Source organism: Pteropus vampyrus, unplaced genomic scaffold (genome assembly GCF_000151845.1).
Source record: "Pteropus vampyrus isolate Shadow unplaced genomic scaffold, Pvam_2.0 Scaffold223, whole genome shotgun sequence".
Lineage (NCBI taxonomy): Eukaryota > Metazoa > Chordata > Mammalia > Chiroptera > Pteropodidae > Pteropus > Pteropus vampyrus.
This window is the reverse complement of record NW_011889004.1, coordinates 2,472,913-2,494,000: the sequence shown is the minus strand read 5'-3', so window position 1 is coordinate 2,494,000 and position 21,088 is coordinate 2,472,913. Positions and strand designations below refer to the sequence as shown.

The 21,088-nt window shown below is 40.0% G+C and overlaps 1 protein-coding gene across 1 annotated transcript in view; it reads right to left on the bottom strand.

Moving 5' to 3' along the window:
* The window catches only part of TTC28 (tetratricopeptide repeat domain 28), a 641,766-nt gene that overhangs the window by 61,744 nt on the left and 558,934 nt on the right, over positions 1 to 21,088 (bottom strand). The gene's annotated exons all lie outside the window — the stretch shown is intronic.

Here is a 21,088-nt window from a genome sequence, read left to right as displayed (position 1 = left end):
TCAGGCTGACTAACCCTCAAAACATTCATTGTGTGACCAGTGTATGCCAAGCCCTCAGCCCAGACTGGAATTACTGCAAATGAAGACAGCCTCTGCCCTTAAAAAGCTCAGAGAAGATACTAGATACCCACAACACACACGAAAAAACCTATTACATAGTGGTGAGTGTGTGTGTGTATGAGAGAGAGAGAGAGAGAAAGACACACACACACACACACACACACACACAGAGACAGACACATGGAAGGAGGGAGGGAGGGAGGGAGGGAGGGAGGGAGATTGCGATTAAATGAACAATCAGCGGGGATGAGAGACAGGGAGCGAGAGAGAGAAAAGAGACTGAATATGAGAATATGAATGAACAACCAGTTGTGCAGAAAGAGCCTCTGGAGCACTCGGACTCATGGCCTGATTTTGGCCACTCTCCTGATGGCCATGATCTGAAACAGAAAGAACAGCAGAAAAGCACTGGCTTTGCAGACAGAACTAGTAGTCATAGTTTGGCATCACAGTTCAGCAAAGTGGAGATCAGAAGGCCTTAAGAGAGAAAAGGGATGTGAGGAGGGTAGTAAGGAGGAATGGAGGAGGGTATTCCTTACCCCCTCAGTTGCTCAAACACCTTTCTTTTCTCCCTATTCTGCACACATTCCTGTCCTGTTGACTCAGCTTTGGACCCTTGGCCTGCCTATATGTCCTGCCCTCTGGGCCTGACAACCACACTCCATCTCTCTTTCCCTGTGGCTCTCAAGGCCTAAGGATTCTGGCTCAGACCTGCCTCCCAGACCCTTTCTACTCCTGGACCCTTGAGGGAGGCAGAAATCTCTGTTCACGTTCCAGGCCCCTCACTTGGCACTGGCACACCAGCCGGAGTCCTGGCTGGACTCTGCCCCAGCCCCCTGTATGGGGCTGAATGGAAGGTTGAGGTTTAGATCGTCTCAGTCATGGAAAACAATGAGGGCAAAATGTTAAAGTCGATACAAGCTGGCTGAAGGGCAGGACAGTGGCACAGGTCCCAGGGAGAAAATGAGAGGGGAGCTGGACAGTCCAGCAGGAAGGCAGCAGCTTCTCCATGGTATCCACCTGCCCTGCCAGCATCTGCTCTTGAGACCCTGGGAGAAGTCCAGCCCCTGCCTGCTCTGGGGAATATAAATCATGCCATCACCAGAGCCAGGCTCCAAAATGCTGTTCACATGCAGCTTTCCCCAGAGGGATGGAAATGGCCCATGAATCAAGCGCCACGGAGCCGTGCCAGAGCTCATCCCATTTCAGGGACAGGGCTTGGCAAGAGGCTCCAGAGAGGATTTTCATTTGCAAGTATGGCCTCTTGATCTCTCCAAGTACACACTCTCTGTCATCTCTCTGACAGTTGGAACTGAAGCTCCACACAGGCACACTTTAATTTATGTCTCAACATCCCTTACTAACTCATTTTTCCTTCTGGTCTATTCCCCACCCCCATTTCTAGGCTTCTTTTGCACTGATAACCAGTTACTTGCCAAAGACCAACCACCTGCAACCTTGAAACTAGAAACAATGGATGAGAAACTCTATTTCAGTTCCAATGCATAGGGCGGCGAGGTAGCTCCTACACCACTAGCCTCATGCCCAATGGAATCACACCAAGGGCAGAAAAATGCCCCTTCTTTCAAAGCAAAGACCTCTTCACAATTGACAAAACTTAAGGAAGCAAGAGTTAGTTCATTTGCTACCACTGCATATAATCATTTTGGGCTTCCTGCCAATGAGAGGCCAGGTCTGACCATGCCAGCATCCTGTGTTATAGGATTTGAGAGTTAGGCAGCAGAGAATATCGTGGAGATATGAAAAGATACACAGATGACAAGTACCATGGGCACTTACTGGGCTTTGCATGGCCAGTCTGCTGACAGCTGAAAAGACCCACTTATTCCAGAAGCCACTTAGCAAGAGTCCCAGAAGATAAACACATGGGATTTTGGAAATGCAAGATTTCTGAGACTTTTGAAATTTTCCCATGTGAACTACTTGCTAGTCTGTTTTTTTTAATAGTGATTATAAGTAAATCTTTAAGATGAAAAGAGCCTGGGGCTTGCTTTTATGGACAGCAAGGAATGAGAGAGCTGGAGAAAAAGCATCCTATAGGCTCTGTGAGCTGTCTCACAAAGGAGAAGAACCCAAGAAACAGAGGTGCCGGTGTAAAGCTTTAAAGCAGGAAAACAGGCTATATCTTCAAGGATGGGAGAAGGCAGTGGTGTAGCAGACAACTTTGGGGCATCTGCTCTGATCATAAAGATTCTATTTCTAGAAATTGCCTCCCTGAACCATAGGGTGACAGGGGCAAGTTTCCAATGCTAAGTTTATATCTGATGACCCCCACTGCTGATTGGACCAGACTGGACATTCGCCCTAAGCGGGGCCAATCAGATTCCTTTTCCCAATATCTATGCATTGGAATTCAGAGAGAGAGTTGAGTACGACTTTCCGTGGCTAGCTCTGCAGGCTTGTGTAAGCACAGGAGCTGTTCAGGGTGGTCATTTTCCCACTCTGGGACTAGGAGTAGGGAGCACTTTTTATCTCCAATTGCAAATTGGAGGTCTGTAATAGGAGGTGCAAAATAAAGTGTCTGAGCGGTGATGAGAACCAGATTGCCCTGTGCAACCCAGAGGCTCCCCACAGACTTCCTTTTCTATTCTAAGCTTTCTCTTGAATTTCATAGGACTCCTCATCCCCATAACCTTATTATAAACCACCCTCTTTGGTTTAAGCAAACTTTTGAGAAAATTGTTGCAGAGAGAGAGGAAGAAGAGGCTTGAGAGGTATCCTCAGAGACCTGTGTGGCCTTACTTCAGAGAGCTGGTGCCACAGCTGCCCAAGTTGCTCTGGCATCATTCAAATTGTGGGGCACATGGAAAAGTAGGCCAGCAACAGTCAGTGGGCAGGAAGAGTGTGCGCTGCACACTAGAGAAATATGCGCTAGAATCACTCATGAGGACAATGTGAAGGCTGTTCTCCTCAGAAAACCCTTTGCAGCGAGTCCACTCTTATATTCCAGACTTCACAATCCGAGAATGTATAGCAAGCACAGAACCTGAAGTCAAATTCACTGGTTCAAATCCACACTAACAGTGTGGCTCCTCCAGCATCTACTGTCCACACTGCCTAAGGGGTATTACAGTTTCTTATCAGAAAGTCAAAGTCACTGTCATTCACTTGTCTCTCTGGAAATGCTTATATTTGGATGAAACTAGATTTAATTCCTTGCTCCTATGTATCATTCTAGAAATTGCTTTTCTCTGTATCACCTCAAGATTGTAATCCATACTATTACCTAACAGTTATTTATAGAACAAATCTTCTATTGGTCTGAAGACAAATGATTATATTTACCTTCCAGGAATCTACACACACACACACACACACACAATAAGCTCTGATCTGTGCTATGATTATTAAACTGATAATAAAAGTCTTCTTTCGAAATGCCTTAACATGATCATATGAATAATAAAAAAAAAAAGCCTCCAGCCTTTGGGATCCATAATAATCGTGTAATTTTAACTCAGAAGCATTTTGTGAATACACTGCTTATCTCATGATCTGGAATTATCTGGTCTGCACTTAAGTGTTAAGAGGAGGAACGTTTCTCCCTAGACTTCCTTCCTTCAGTAAACATAGTGATCAAATAAATGAGTAGGTTTCACTTCCGTTAGCTCAAAAGCCTGTGCACATGAAGACAGAAAGACGGTAATCGATTTGAAGTCTCCATGACTTGGTCTATTATTTTTGAAATCTTTGCTGAGAACGTGTTGGCAATGGATTGCTCCCCCAATAAAGCCGAATTCAACCCATATGGACAGCGTGTGTTGTAGCGAAAAGAGCCAAAGCCCTGCAGTCTGCAAGATCTAGGTCTGAACCCCATCCCTCCTGGGGGGTCACTACCCTTGTCGCCTAGGGCAAGCGAACCTCTCTTCTTCACAGGTGAAGTAGGGATAATTATAGGATTGATGACGTGATGGAAGTATAGCACCTAGTGAAACCTGGTAGGCACTCAGTGCGCTCCATGGACACTTCTCCTTTTCCAATTTTGTGAATACACATGTGTGTTGTGCGAGAATGTATACACACATACACACTTGCAGGCTCAGATATATCCAGGAAAGAAAGTCATCCCCACTACACAGGATTGCTTTGAGCACCAAACAGGAACACAGGTGAAGCCCCTTGTAAAGGCAGACTGTACAGATGAAAATGATCAGTGTTGTTATTATAAACACTTAGGGGATTTTTTAGCCATACTGATTATTTAGCAGCAATGTGTGTGCTTTCCTTGGTGAATATGCCAAAAGGTAGGAAAAAATAGTACGGTGACAATCTCGTTTACTTTCTTTTAACTCCAGAAGTAAAATATACTTGTAAATATTTAAATTGGTTCAAAAGGTAACCAAGTGAAAATGTAAAGCCCCTCTGTCTCCCCACTGAGTGAATACTGCTCCCATTGTGTCAATAGAGAAGCCTGTATGATAGCTATATGTGTAACTATGTGGAGGTGTATGCGTGTATACGTGTGTGTATGGGAGCAGAATGTCAGAATGAGATCTTAACTGAGGTACCAGTAAAACAAACATTAGCTACTAAAGGGACAGGTGCTGTGCCTCAGCTGCCCACGTGCAGGTGAACACGAGAAATGGTTCCGAGAACCTGTCCCAGGACTCTACATCCCCAGCAGGATCAGGGGTCAGAGAGAAGGGAGTGAGGAGACTGGCAAAGAGAATTCTTTGGAGAGAGCCTATCCCACACAGTGTGTCCCCATCACATCCTCTTGGGCAAGGAGTGAACAGCATCTCTTCTGCCTCGAGCCTGATGTTTTCATGGGGGTACAACTCAGAGAGCCTGGAAATGTACACCCTGGAGTTGGGAGAGAGACTGGGAAGACCCTTGCTGAGTGGGGTCTCACAGCCCCTTGCTTGTCCTGGCTCAGCTGGGGAGGGATCAGCCTGCAATGCTAGAGTTTGCAGGAGTGAGGGATGCAAGTGTGTTTCCTGAGACCACATGGGTCCACAGAGGGGGGAGCTGGCATGACTTATCTCAGGTTCTGTCCAATAAGGCCACTTAGAAAGGCCAAAGGAGATGCACCACCAGATGCCAAGGGCTGAGAAGGTGTCTCAAGGGAGCCTGCAGAAGACCCAGATCTTGCAAGCTGCAGGGCACCTCTAAAGTGCTTACAGAGGGCCCACAAAAACAAAATTCCACTTTAACCATGTGCCAGGCCTAAAGTCCTTAAGCCACCTAGCTAAGCAAGAATAATCCTATCTCCTTACCTGCCCTCCCTCCACTCCCTTGAGATAGCAGTGAGTGAGCAATAGAGGTGGGAGGAGATAGGCTTGCCCCTCACCCTCAGCAGGTTTCCAGCCCAAAGCAGGCCTGGGTGAGTGTAATGCTCTCTTCTCCTTGGACATGGTCGAACAGACCCTGGCTGTTGCACACGACCACATTCAGGTTAGCTGGAAGAGAAATTTAAGTGGCCTCATAATTTATTTGATAACAAGAGTATATTCTGGGCTGTCTTCTCTTATGGTCCAGGGAACCACATTGCCTTTAGGCATGGAGGAAGGGAGGCATCCTTTCTTTCCTCCTGGATTTTTGTTCAAACTTGAGGAGAGAACTGCCCTGCTCCCACCCATTCCCTAAAATGGGGCCCTGCATTCAGAGCCATGGTTCTGCACAACAGGATTCTAAGGCAGGTAGTCACATTTGCCTAGGTGGGAGATTTTTTTCTGCCTGGGTAAATCCACAAAAGAGCAGACGCCTGGGACTGTGAGAAGAGATGATGAGGGAACTGAAGTGTCAAAAACACAGCCCGAATAGAGTATACTCACTCACCCAGAGATTCCAGAGGCCCTACCAAGTGCAAGATGCTAGGAGAGATCCTACCAAATATGAATCTGCAGCCTCAGGCACTTCCAGCCTAGTGGGAAGCTGACTCCACCACAAGCCAGGAGCTGCAAATACCTGATACAGAAGGACACAGGGGTGTGGGGCGGGAGAGGCAACTCATAGTCAAGGAAGACCCTTTAGGTCCTCTCAGAGGCACTGGCACTTGAGACAAGATAAGGAATGATCTAGAGTTGAGGTAGGTAAGGATGACAGAATAGGGCATTTTGGCAGATGAAAATGACTGCAAAAGGACAAAAGTGGCATTAAAATAAAATACATAAATATTGTCAGACTAATTTTCTTAAAACCAGCTCCCTAATTAGGCATCAACTACATGAGTGCCACAGCTGCTGCTTGAAGAGAGTGCAAAAGCATGGTGTTCAAGACCACTGTCATCTAGCACCAGTCCACCGTTTAAGTCTCATCTCCCACCACTGCTTGAGACAAGCCTGCTCCATCCAAACCCAGTACTCTCCATTTCACAAACACACGTGCCATGTGCCACCTGTCAGCTTTGCTTTGGCTATGCCCTCAACTTGGACTGCCCCTCTACATCAACCTGACCTGCCTATGCATGTAAAAGTTATGCCTTGCCCTCAAAACCAGCTCAGATGTCTTGTCCTCTAGAAAGCTTCCTCTGAACACCTCTGTCCACAACTGAGCACTCCCTCCTCTGCACATCTCCAGGTAGACAACTCCTAAGCTCCAGGCACAGAGGCCTGTAGCCAGCTCATCTGAAACCCTCATTAGATGGACAGGTGTGGACCCAGTGGCCCTTTCTTGCATGTCTCCGGTCTGCACAAGGCCTAGCATGTGGCAGAGCTCAGTGCAGGCTGGGCGGCTGCACAAGGAGACAGGCCTCTGCATCAGCACTGCACCGTCAATACAGCTGTGAGACGGCTGGACTGCACAAAACCTCACCACACAGGTTAGCCTCAGTCCCTTCCCAGGAGAACCAAATCAGGCACTGGAAAAACAAAACATGCACCTTTAAGTAAACGGTGCCTTCACAGCAATTGTAAAATGCCTTTCTGCCATTTCCTTCCTAGAATCTTGAACTTTCTTCCTGTGAGGTGACCAGGGAAAGGAGGAATTGTTATAGAAAGGATGTGTTTTTTTTTTTTTTTTTTTTTTTTTTTTTTTTTAAAGGAGGGCTGCGTTTCAGGGCTAGATTTCTGGAGTACTGGAGGATGCTGTGCCCTTATAGGCTGGTCCGAAATCCACGGCACTTTCTAGAACAGGCCTTGGCTGCCCCTTTCCCTTTCCTGGTTGGGGACTATCTAGGGTTCACGATGGCCTTGCTTCACTTCATCATGGGGCGTGTGAGAGTGTATGCATTTATACAGAGGGTAAAGTGGTGAGTGTGGGCATTTGTGAGGGTGGAAGCATCTACAGTGTGTGGTAGTGAAGGCATGAGATGAGTGTGTGTGTAGTGTGCATATCATGTGACAGTGTTACATGAGGGCTATATATGGAAAGGGTATATCTTATGAGGTGTATGTCATGTGAGTGTAACTGAAGGGGTGTGCAGACAAAGCGTTCAATCAGGTGAGTAGCTCTCAGCCCTTCCCCTGGGCCTCTGAAATAAGATAACCATTCTTATCTATAGGGCCCCCCCAATTCCAGTCAAAGGACAATAGAGTTGAGACATTAACAACAGCAGAAGCCAATAACTGAGTGCCAGGCCCTTGTGGCATCAATCCTTGTAGCACAGCTAGGAGGTAGATCTTACCATCTTCGTTAAAGATGTTTAGATGGGGACTCAGAGGAGTTCAGGCACTTGTCCAAGTCCCCACTGGTCATAAGCAGCCGAACAGGGCCCGGGAGTCAGCTGGGCTTGAATTCAGGCCTGTGCCTTCCCATGCCACCATTCCAGCCTCTAAGGTCTCAGAAACTGCCTGATCCGGGAACATGTTTTCTAAAAGCAATCGGGGACTGAGAAGTCCAAAGTTCACAGAAGTGGTTCCATTACCTCAGCCCTCTTAGCAGCAGCAGCAGCTCCCACATGTATTGCATGCTTTTTAATTTCATTTGATTCTATGTTCTTGTGTAAAACACAGGCTATTATAACTGAAAATGGTCTTCATAGATCACCGTGAGATCTATTTCCCTTGTCTATTAAGAGCCAAGAAGGTTTCTGGGAGGGGCATTTGCATATGTGATATACACGCTACATATCATTTGAGAGCACTACGTGGCGGGGTTTGAGCAGCATGAAGGCAGTGTGCAGTATGGGCATACCTTTTACTAAAGGGAGACCTGCCTGAGTAGGTGTTTAAAGATTGTTGTTTCCTACAACTGCACTAATACAAGTTATATTAAAAAGCCAATTGACCCCTTTAACAAATGAAAAAGAAATGAGGGTTTAGGATAATGAGAATATTATAGCAAAGCTCCTACTGTGTCTGCTTATAATGGGAGTCCTGCAGCTAAACCTCCATGGAACACTGTGAGAACGCCCCTCAGAGTTGTTATAAATGCAACTGGCCCTAATTTGTCATAATGAAAATGCATATTCTCATACAACGTGATCCCCTTAATGAGGAAAACTAGAGGGGCTGTGTGGCAGTTTTATTTATAATCCTCTAAATCTAGGTAAATTGCACATTTGAAGTTTCTATACAAATAATGTCACCAAGAGCTACCAAACCGAGTCTATTTGGTCTGGATAACAAGACCATTTATAAACAGAGAAAGTCAAGGTGTGACTAAATGCTAGGCAAGGACCAGGGGGAAGGAGTTATTCTTTATGTAGGGAATAGTGTCTAAAAGCTTGGGGTGACTTCTAAAATTACTCCCTAATCCCTTGATCTTTTGTAAGATTGTTTAATTAAAACAGAGAAACAATAGTTGAGGGGGAATGTGACTCTTACGCTTGAACAGGAATCATGTAAAGTCTTTGATTTCTCCTTTCTCTGTGATGTTTTTTGAATAGTCATATTCGTTACTGTTTAAATTGAACTTTGGGTGGAAACAGTTCCCTGTTCACTTACAGTCTTTGTTTCCAAAGAAGATATCCAGAAACACTGGTTTTCTGAAACAAGTCAAAGTAATATAGGATTTTCCTTTGTTAATATTAAAGTCTTTTACCTCTGGGGGAGAACCTGTTCTTGTTCCCTCCCTCCCTCTCTCCGCAAAGCATATTTCCTGCTCTCTCTAATTGGATTTTCTAAAAGGATCCGTTTCCCCTTTTCTATTCCAGATGCTTGCGATACAGCACTGTATAAAAAGCCGCTGGCTGATGTCGTTCTTGTCTTTTTCTGCCACATTAACCCGGTAGGGGGTTTAACAGCTCGAGATTTTGAAAAGCTGTTGTCAAGTCATGAAAGCCCCCAAATGCAACTTAAATGGTTATTAGCTAGTGGGAAACGTCCCCTGAATTCTAATACTTCCATTTAAATAACAATAATAAAGAAAATAATAACAGTAAGAGTAAACTCAATTCCTTCACAGCCTTGATTATACCCTACCACCCATAGTCCACACAGTCCACAGCTAATTTATACAGGGTCTGGGGGTGAGGGTACAGCTTTTGGCTTGGTGGGAGCTGCTGATTTTACAGCCAGCCAGCAGGGGTCGCCCAAGTCATCTAGCAGCTAAATCGAAGCTTCCATGACATTGTGGATAATTCCTTTAAACAATCCGAGGCGTAGACAAAAGAGCCAAGGGGGTTCCTTGCTCTATTAAAAGCCCTGAAACACATGTATTTGTCAAATGGAAAGGTGCAGAATTAATTGAAAAAGAGATGGAATTTGTATTCCTCAGCTCCCTTGGGGTTTTATAATTAATATTTGTAAAGCTTTTGATAAATATGAAGTACCATATATATGCTAAACAAAACAAGCTTTTGCAGGCATCAGAATGTACTTGTGTTACATTTCATATTAGATCGAAAGACATGGAAGTTAAGAACAAGAGAAATAACAGTGCCATATAGTGACCCTTTATCATGTGCGTTATTTCCCCTATATTATTGCTTTCATCACAATGATCCATCAAGGTAGATATTATTGTTATTCCCATTTCACAGGGTTTTTTTGTTGTTGTTGTTAAAGTCCCTAAGAGATGTGTGAGACTCGGTCACTTACCCTGAGAAGCCCAGCGAGTAAGCAAAAGAGCCCAGATTTAAAACGGGCTTTATGTCCAACTTTCCCCAACTCCCAAACTGTTCCTTCTGCAGCCCTGTTGTACAGCTAGCAAAACAGAATGTATGACTTCCTTATGCCAAGGATTCTCTAAAGGAAACCCTACCCCCCCCACACACACACATACACACACACACACAAAGACCAGCCATTTTCAAGAATAATTAATGAAGTACAAATTATGTAATGCAAAAAAAAAAAAACTGAGTTGGCTATGGGGCTTCTAAAATAATGTCTCAAGCGTTTTTATTTCCTTATGTATATTCAATACTCTATAAAATGTCTACAGATGTGAAAATTATAGTAAATATGTTCTGCAGTCTTAATTGCTAAACGATTACAAAGTAACTAAACGAGAGGTGGCAGGTTGCCCTGTGGCTTTATTCATCTCTTTCTGGAAAGCAGCAAAATCATAAAGTCTTCTCCGACACAACAGGTTTCTATGGTTACGCGAGACGTAAATATATTATATGTCCTGTGTTATGTGAAAGGACCAGCCAGGCACTGTGTGTGCAGCAGACCCCCAGAGGGAGAGCACTCATGTAGATGGCACTCCACAGCCAGCTAAATATTTGTTTCTAGGTTTACAACTGGGTAGGAGCGGGAATAAAAGCTGTTGGTGCTAGAGAGACTGTCTACATAGCTCAGTGAATGTATCGGCATGTTGGTCACAAAGAAAGGCAAAGAATGAAATGGCTTCTGCTGTTTCAGGCTTGAGAACCAGGCCTTAATAAGCCATGTGAGGCAGGGGCTTTATCCACCGTCCCTGAGGTCAGAATGGTCTATCTTCTCCCACTGGGCATATGCATAGAATCAACATGGACCCAAATTATTCTGCTCGTAATCTGCCTTTTTTTTTTTTTTAACCTTAAGGAAGCATAACTTAATAGTGGCTGCTGAGAAACCAAATAAGAAAAGTAGATTCCATTCAAGATAAGATAGGCGTGAGAACTGCTACCTGTGAATCCGGGTTTTACTATGTGCATCACGAGAAGTGACAATTTGCAATAATCTGCATCGCTAAGATTCAGGATAGAATACTGGAAATCCATATTCAAAGAGCAAGAGTAATAACAATTTAGATTTCTCCAGAATTATTTTTATTGCATATATTGTGAAGCAATGTTAAATGAAGAAACGCTGTTGCCCATTAAATGGAATATCTAAAACCCTGGTCTCTGCTGCTTAATTCTAAATTGTTTCACAGATTGCTGGCCCTTGACTGCAGATATTCTAGTGGTCCTGAAATCCAGGAAAGTAGTTACTGGAGGAGCTACATTTATTTTTTCCTTTGTGATGATTAGAGAAAAGAAAAGAACAGGCTAAGAATTCCTAGAAAAGAATGAAGCAAGCTTTTCTGGAGAGACAATTTTTACCCAAAGAAAGTGCTCACTGGTATCATTTGGAGCAAAAAGTAATGCCTACTGATGGACATTTTTGTTTTTAAAACAGTTTTAGAATACATTAAACAATTCTTCATTTAAATATAAATGCTTTCTGAAGCCTGTTAGTTAAGCAATGGCTTAAAGAAACTCCTAGTACATTTACCCAGTCAAAGGAAATGATCTGGGTTAGGAAAATAGCACAAGAGCCCCTTTAGGGGAAGAAGGCGCACATGTGCTAGGTGTCTGGCCCTCCCAGAGAGAAAGTAAAGAGGCTGGTTTCCTCAGTCATTTTCTAAGATCCAAAATGTGGTGAACGCAGGAATGGAGAGAGAAAGAGATGGACCAAAGGGACGACTCTGGTGATTCCAGAAAAGACCCAGATGCAGCAGACCCTTTGACGAAATGAAGCCTCCAAATGAGTAGCTTGATTTGAAGACGTGAAAATATCAGGCTGAGCTGTGCCAAAGGTCCCTCCTGAGTTTTGGGCCATCTCAGCTGGCTGCTCTCTCCATCAAACACATTGCAAAACCAATATTTCTGGGCTGAAATATAGGGTTTCAAATGTATCATTTGGATTTTATTTTAAAATCATGTTTTGTGCCTACTTTTGGACCAGATAAAAGGAAGAGGGGATCGGGACCAAATCAAGGATTGGCTAAGGGAGTTGCAAAGGACAGAGAAAAGAGGTAATAGAGATGGCTTCCAACTCATTCACTGCCCATATTGGCCCCTTTATGTCATGTGATAGTCCTGATGAGTAGCCAACACCCACCATGGGCTCCCCTCCAGTACGTATCTGCTGCCATCACCAATACCCAGCTCATGTCACTCTATACCCTTGGAATGTTCCATCCTCTCTTTAGACAACCCACATCTTTCCCCACCAATAAACTCTGCCTAATATTTACCTCCTCTGTAAAGGCAGTCTCTCTGACTAATCCCAATTGGCTTTGAACATCCAGATCCTTTCATCTAACTTTTAGCATTCGAGGGTTTCATTACATAAAATCTAAGATCACTTTCGGCTCTGAAATAGTATCCACAGTTTAACAGAATAGCTGAAAAAGCACCCACAGGAAGGAGGGTCCCTGTCTTTGAAGCCAATGGTTTCTGGAGCAATATCCCAAAGCAGACCTAGGTTGGGCTGATACCATTGCATCTGACAGTGGGTAAAAGCAATGATAATAAAAAGCAATGCTCATTAGACAGTGCTGAGCAAAAAAAACAAACAGGTAATGTCTATTCTTTCATTTATTCATCAAACATTTGCTGAGCCCCTTCCATGTAAAGACAAAATAGGGAGTAATATGGAAACCATCTCTACCCTCCTGGAGCTGCCAGCCAAGAGAGAAACACACAAGAAACTACACACAATAATCCTGGGTAACAACTGGACAGAGGGACACTCAAAGCTACATCCTAAACCCTCAGAATCGTTAGTGGAAGAGAAAAGGTAGAAATACACAAACTAATTCTACACATGTGAAAGGCAAAATGGGATAAAATAGAATGGGCTGCAAGTGCAAACAGTCTTTGGAAAACAGGAAAAAGAGGTATGGTGTTGTAGCGTTAGACGAGATAAGCCCCTTGAAAGACACCAGGGATTTAGATGAAAGAAAAGGGGGGAAAAAACCAGACCTTTACTGAGTGTTACCATAGATGAAGGGCTGTGCTAAGAAATTCCTGGACATTATCTCGTTTTAAGGTTCACAATAACCCTATAAGGTAGAGATCATAATGCCCATTTTATAGATGTGAAAAGTGAGTCTAAAGAATATTAAACTCACCTAATATGACGTAATAACTGGTGAGACCAAGATTTGACTAAGTTCAATGCTTTTCTATCCACCCATCCACCCTCCCTTCCTTTCTCCCCATTATCATCATTTGTCAACACAAGACCTATCTATGCGATATCCTTCTGTCACTCATACTGTCATTTCTAGACCCCACTCACATTCCTTTCCCCACTGGCAACTATTCTAATGTGTTTATTGTATATCATTTTGCCTGAATTTCTCTTCCTAAATCTGGACATAGATATTTTATTCATGTAAATTATATTGTATTATATACTTCATCCTATTTCTTATTTTTCCACAATATTTTTAGCATTCATATATCCATACTGTGATTCTACATTTTCTCAAAACTTTATTATGTAAGAATTAAACATATAGAAAAGCTGAAAGAATTTTATAGTAAATACCCAAATACTGCCTAGATACCATCATTGACATTTTGGTACAATTGCTTTATCATATATCTATCCAACTATTTTTCTTTTTCCATTGATAAACTCACTTTGTATTTGGGATGTAATTCAAAACTAAATTTACAGACTTAAAGTTTCCCTAAATACTTCGGAAGCATGTTATTAGCTAGAATACGGTATTTGTTTATAGTTTTTAATGTAATATTTATATGTAGTAAAAAAATAATTACATAAAACGAACTGCACAAACCTACATTCAGTGAGTTTTGACAAAGGCATGCACTTGTGTTCATAAATCCTATCAAGACAGAGAACATTACTTTCACACAAGAGAGTCCCTTCATAATTCTTCCAAGCTTTGCTCTCACCATCCTAGAGTTAACTATGCTGATTTTTTTTCTACTGAAGATTAAATAAGCCTTTCTATAACTTCGTATAAATGGAATCGTATAGTATATACTCTTCTATATAAGGCTCCTTTCACTCAGGAAAGTATTTTTGAGATTTATCCATGCTGTTTGTAATAGTTTGTTACTTTCTTATTGCTGAGTACCATTCCATCCATTGCGAACTATAGCACAGTTTGCTTAATCTTTCTCTTGTTGATAGACACCTGACCTGTTTCTAGTTGGGGATATTATGAATAAAGCTGTTAATAACATTTATGTAGAATTCTTATTGTAAACATATATTTTCATTTCTCTTGGGTAAATACCTAAGAATGAAACTTCTGGCCCACAGGGTATGGTGAATTTCATAAAAACTGTTAGAACTTTCTCTAGAGTGATCATACAGCTATAGTCACTCCAGTTATACATGAGTGTCCCTGTTGCTCTACATCCTCACCATCATTTATGTTGTCAGTCTTTTAAATGTTATCCATTCTTGTGGGAATGTAGCAGTATCTTCTTGTGGTTTAAACACATTCCTTGATGACAAGTGATGCTAAATATTTTTTGATGTGCACACTGCCTTTCACATAACATTTTTGTGAATTGTATGCTCAAATCTTGTTCCATTTTAAAATTGGATTGTTGCTATTTTATTACTTAGTTGTAGGAGTTCTTTACATATTCTACGCACAAGTCTTTTATCAGATATATGATTTGTGGCTTGATTATTCATTTCCTTCATGATATCTTTTGAGGAGCTTAAGTTTTAAATTGTGATGAAGTCTAACATATTTTTTTTCTGTTATGGCTATAGTTTTCTATGACCTGTCTACCCCCAAGAAGATACTCTTCTATGGTTTCCTCTAAAAGTTTCATAGTTTTAGCTAATATGTTTAAGGCTATGATCTATCTTGAACTGATTTTTGTGTTTGGTATGAGGAAAGGGTTGAGATTCATTTTCTCCCATAGGGATACCTAGTTATTCCAGCAACGTTTGTTGGAAAGACTTTCCTTTCTCCAACTGGATTGTTTTAGTGTCTTTGTCCAAAAAAAAAAAGAAAATCAAATGACGAAGCATGGGTCTAATTCTGGGCTCTATTCTGCCTCATTGATCCTCTTACGTACCACACTGTCTTGATTATTATACCTTTAGAGTAAGTCTTGGAGTCGTGTAGTATCAGTTCTCCGACTTTTTCTTTTTCAATATTGCTTAGGATATTTTAGGTCAAAGATTAGCAAAAATTTTTTTCTTTAGGGCCAGATAGCCATATGGCATCTGTCATAACTACTCAACAATACTATTTATAGCATGAAAGTAGCCATAAGACAATATGTTAACAAATGGGTGTGGCTGTACTCTAATAAGAGTTTATTTACAAAACTGCAGCTGGTCCACAAGCCTTGGTTTCAGAACCTCTGTTTTAGGTTCTTTGCATTTCCATATAAACTTTAGAACAGCTTATCAATTTAGGATTATGATTGATATAGTGAACCAATAAATAATTTGAGGAGAGTTGGCATCTTAACAATATTGAGTCTTCCAGTGTTCATACAGAAAAGCAGATTGACTGATTTTTGAGTGTTAAATCAGCCTCACATTCCTCAGATAAACACTATTTCGTGATGCTACATTCAATTTGCTAATATTTTGCTAAATATTTTGGCTCCTATGTTCATAAAGGATATTCATCTGTAATTTTTTCCTAATATAATTGTCAGATTTTGGTATAAAGATTATTTTGACTTTATAGCACAACTGAGAAAGTGTTTCCTCCTCTTCTATTTTCTGAAAGAGCCTATATAAAATTGTAGGCTTTTTCTTAATTTTTTGATAGAATTCAGCAGTGAAACCATCAGGCTTTGAGTTTGTTGTTGTTAAAGGTTTTATAATGATTCAAATTTCTCTAGTAGATATAGGGCTATCCATATTTTCTTTCACCTAGTGTTGTTTTGGTAAAATAATTTTTTCAAGAAATTTTCCATTTCATTTTAGTTGCTGAATTAAATGATATAAACTTGTTCATAATATTCTCTTATCCTTTTGCTATCCATGAGATCTGAATAATGCTTCTTTCTTATAGTCATAATTCATGTTCTATCTCTTCTTAGCCAGTCTCACTAGGAGTTTACCAATTGTTTGCCCTTTTCAAAGAAGCAAGGTTTAGCTTTGTGACTTTTTCTACATTGTTTTTCTGTTTTCTCTTTCACTGATTCTGCTTTTATTCTTATCATTTCCTTCTTTCTACTTAACTTTGGGCTTACTATGGTCTTCTTTTTCTAGTCCTTTAGGTATAATCTTAGGCCTGTAATTTTACATCTTTCTTTTTCTAAAATAAACATTTAAAGCTATAAATTCCCCTCTAAATCTGTTTAGCTACATATCATAAACTTTGATATGTTGATTTTCATTATCATTTATTAGAAATAGTTTTAAACTTCTTTGTTTTCCTCTATGATCTATAGGTTATTTAGAAATGTGTTTAATTTCCAAATATCTAAGGGCAGAACACATACTCTATAGTATTTCAATCATTCGTAATTTGTAATTGAGGTTTGTTTTATGGTCTATCCTGTTGACTGTACCATGGGCACTTGAAAAGAATACATGTTCTTCAGTTTGGAAATTGTTCTATCAAATTCTAATTGTTCTATCAGTAAAAATGGTATTAAAATTGCCAAATACAATTGCAGAAATGTCGACTTCTCCCTTTAATTCTATTAAATTTTGCTTCATGTAATTTGAAACTTCGTCATTAGGTAAAAAAATGCTTATGGTTTCTATGTATTTTGGGTGAACTGATCTTTTATCATTAAGAAATATCCCTCTTTATATTTGGTAATACCCTGTCCTGAAATCTATTTTATCTGATGGAAGACACTCTAGCTTCTTTACACTTACTGTTTGTGTGGAATATCTTTTTCCATGCATTTACTTTCAGTCTATTTGTAAAAAGCAGATATGTTCATTCTTTTTTAAAAATTCCATTTGACAATGTTTGTCCTTTAATTGGAGTATTTAATTCCTTAATATTTAATAAAAGTACTAATATGTTGGATTTAAGTCTACCATTTAATTATTGTTTGTTCTTGTGGTTTTCTCCCCTCTTCTTCCTTTCCTACCTCCTTTTGGATTATTTGAATGTTTCCCAGAATTCTATTTTAATCTATATTGGCTTTTTAGCTATACATCATTCTGTTTTTTAAAGTGGTTGTTCTAGGAATTACAACATACATCCTTAACTTTCAAAGAATTATTTTGAGCAAAAAAATATATATATATATTGCAACCAATTGGTCCATTTAACACCACTGCCAACTTTTATTGTAGAATTGTGATATGTATTGCAGCTATATTCATTACAAACCCTGGACAACCTGATTTTTTTTGTTTCATATAGTCTTATGTACCTTAAATAATAAGGGAAAACTAGTCTTTTATTTTGAGCCACTTATTTTTCAATTCTGATGTTCTTTCTTTCTTCCTGAAGATCTAAGTTTCCACCCAGTATTCCCCTTCAACCCGAAGAATTTCTTTTAGTACTTCTTACAGTATAGGTCTTCTGATGATCAATAGCCTCAGCTTATCTTTCCTTTTAATCTGAAAGCATCTTTATTTTGCCTTCATTCTTGAAAGATTCTTTTGCTGTTTATAGAATTCTGGATTGACAGTTTCTTTTTTTAAACATTTTAAAGATGCGATTTCAATGTCTTCTGTCCTTGACCTTTCTGATCAGAAATCCACATTACTCGAATCACTATTCTGTATGCGTGCTGATTTGCTCAAATTGCTTTCAGAATTTTCTCTATTTATAAAAGTTTAGCTATGATGTGTCAAGCCATGGCTTTTTCTTATTTGCTTGGAGTTCTCTGAGATTCTCAAATTTTTACATGTATATCTTTCACCGAATTTGTGAATGTTTTGGCCATTTTTTTCTTCAAATAAATTTCTACCTTGTTCTCTCTCCTTTTTTTCTTGAACTCTAATTACATACATGTTAGTCTTTTGATATTGTCCCATAGATCTGTTAGGTTCTATTCTTTTTTTCCCAAATTTTTAAATCTCTTTTTTTCTTAAGATTAGATACTTCATCTATCTTTAAGTTCACTCTTTCCTTTGGCAATTCTATTCTGTAGCTAAGCCCACCTAGTGAAATTTTAATTTTAGATATAGTTTTAAGTTTTAGAAGTTCCATTGTGTTCTTTTTTAAAGTTTCTAGTTTTCTATTGATCTATATTTTATATATTGTTTTTTAATATCTTTCATTATATATATTTGAAATATCCTTGATATTTTCTATATCTGTATATTATATTATTTTGTCTTATATTTTCAGTCATTGTGAGCATAGTTCATTGAACAATTATAAATGCTTTGAAATTCTTGTCTGTCAATTTCAGTATCTGTCATCTCAAGGTTAGTATCAGTTGATTGTCTCGTCTCTTAAAATTGAGTCACATTTTCCTGGTTCTTTGTATGTCGAATAATTTTTCAATGTATCCAGGACATTATGAAAGTTATAATGTGAATTCTGTTACATTCTTCTAAAGAGTATATATTTTTAAAAGCAGGCAATTAACTTAGAAAATGGAAAATTCCGTCTCTTGAATGGCAATTCAAATCTCAATTCAGTTCTTCTATCTTTTGCTAGAATCTGTCCCATGAATTTGCAGTTCAGGGGTCGGCCAAAGATTTGGGCAGAGTTTATACACAAAATTTTGATCTTCCACTCTCTTATTCCAGCTCATACCCTCTACATACACTTTCCAGAGGCTACAGTAGACTTTAATACTGTCATCTGGTTCTTTAGACCAGAAAGGCTGTAGTTTTCTAATGGACTTTTAAATGTCAAGTGTGGCTTCTGACTGTGGTCTGACCCTAGGCTAAAGCCATAAAAATGGGAAGCATACTTAATGCCATTTCTTTCTTCTATGTTTTGACATCCCTCCAGAATCTGTTCACTCTCTAATACCTTCAGGTAGCTGGCATTTCCACCACCCACTCCATCCCAAGATTTCAGTTATTTGTGAGAGGAATGCCCTGGAAGGAGTTTATTTCACCAGCTGGTAACAGAACCATTGCAATATCTATTACTGCTATATAATATGCCATGGTGTGCTTCAAACACATCATACCTGTCCCCTTTAACAGTGATGGACGTGCAGGTTAACTCCGACTCCACACTGACACAAACAACACAGTCCAGTATCCTTTCTACCACACATCTCTGTGGTGGGACAGCATCTGGATGAAGATACTATCCCAAACAAAAGCAAAGAGGTAGGCATGAGAACCAGGTATACGAGATGGAGAGAAGACTAGCTTGGCTGTGGGGAGGAGGAGGAAGAGTTGAAGTGGGGACCCATGCAGAAATGAGTCTCTGAACCCATGCAGAAATGAGTCTCTTTGAGGGAGCAGCAGGAGTGCCTGTGCTTACAGAGAATTTGGTGCTCTGGACTACACAAGGGGATGAGGTCCAGGATTCTGGTTTGGTGTCTTTTTTAGCCCAGATTGATAGGATTATGAACCAGGAGAAACATGATTGGCAGGGTTGGGGATGGATATGAAAGAAGTGGCATGGACTTATTCTTTTGTGGATAAGAGAGGGGTACAATATTGATGGTCGCTTTAAATTTAGTTTGCAAGCCTGCTCCTCAGAAGACTGGAGATGAAAGAGTGGAAGGAATGTACTAGAACTTTATGTTTGTGGGTTTGGTGTCTTGGGAGGCTCATGGTATCAGTGACACACAAATCAGAGGGAAAAGGATGACTTCAGGCTTGGATGGAGTCTCTAATAACCTCCTGGACCTTTCTAACTTCAAATCTCTCTGATTCTATGTTTCCGAGTGTGGTTTTATGATCATGTTATTTATGTTCTAAAGCTAATTGGTTTTACTTCTATGCCTTCAACTTGATGGTAACATCCTGAAAGCAGAAAGCAAGCTTTTATTCCTTTAATATTTTATGGTATTTTTAACAGAGCTCAGCTCTTACATTTCTTTCACCTTTTAATAACTGCTAATAATCAAGACTCGTATGTATTTGCTGGTTCTTTAAATAACTAAAATATCTGTATTGTGGACATAATACCCATTTCTGCTCTGGTCACCCAATGTGGGGAAGCAGCACTGCTTGGCAGAAATAGGCACAGATCTAGATTTGAATTTAAGCTCTACCACTTTCAAATTGTATAACCACTGGCAGTTTACTTCATCTCTCCATACCTCGGTTTCCTCAACTGTAAAATTGGTTAATACCATCCACCTTACAAAGTTGTGTGGCATTAAATGGCATATATAAAGCATCTAGCAGTATGCATGGAATAGAGAAAGGCTCAGAGATTAGTTATAGTGAGATATTTTTCTTAGTATAGGTCTTTAACAACCCTTCATAGTAGTCTTTCCAATATTTTATTAAAGGCGAGAGACAAAAGTATTTCTAAAAATCAGAACAAATTCCATTACAATTCAAAATATACAATGACAAAGAATCTCCCTAAAATCGAGCTGTGACACTGGACAGAAGTATGATACAAAGGCAATCAGCAGAACTTCTCTAGTCTAATTCTGCCCGTGATTAGCTGTACTACGTAATGAGAGGCACTTACTTCCTCTTCACCACAGCTTTATAAACTGTAAAATGGAAATAATTATATCTGCTCTTATCTATTTTCTAGATTTAATAAGGGTAAAATGAGACATGGAATAAAAATATTTTACTAATATAAAATACATAAAATTAATATTTTATTGTTAAATGGACCTAATTACACCCCTCCCCCAAATAACTTCATATTTTCAACATCGGCTCTATGTTCAGAACTAAAGTTGCAAAATACTTTCACCATATCTATTGTCAAACACTACTGCTGCACTCAAGAACCAAGGTGACAGTAAATGGGTGAGATTTTCTCTGGAAACCTAAAGTAAAAATGTAAATAGTGAATGAATAGAAAATGCATATAAGAGAGCTATCAGTACATTGATGCATCATTTTGATTCATTATAAATAGAAATGTGTGGTTTTTCTCTATCGCATTG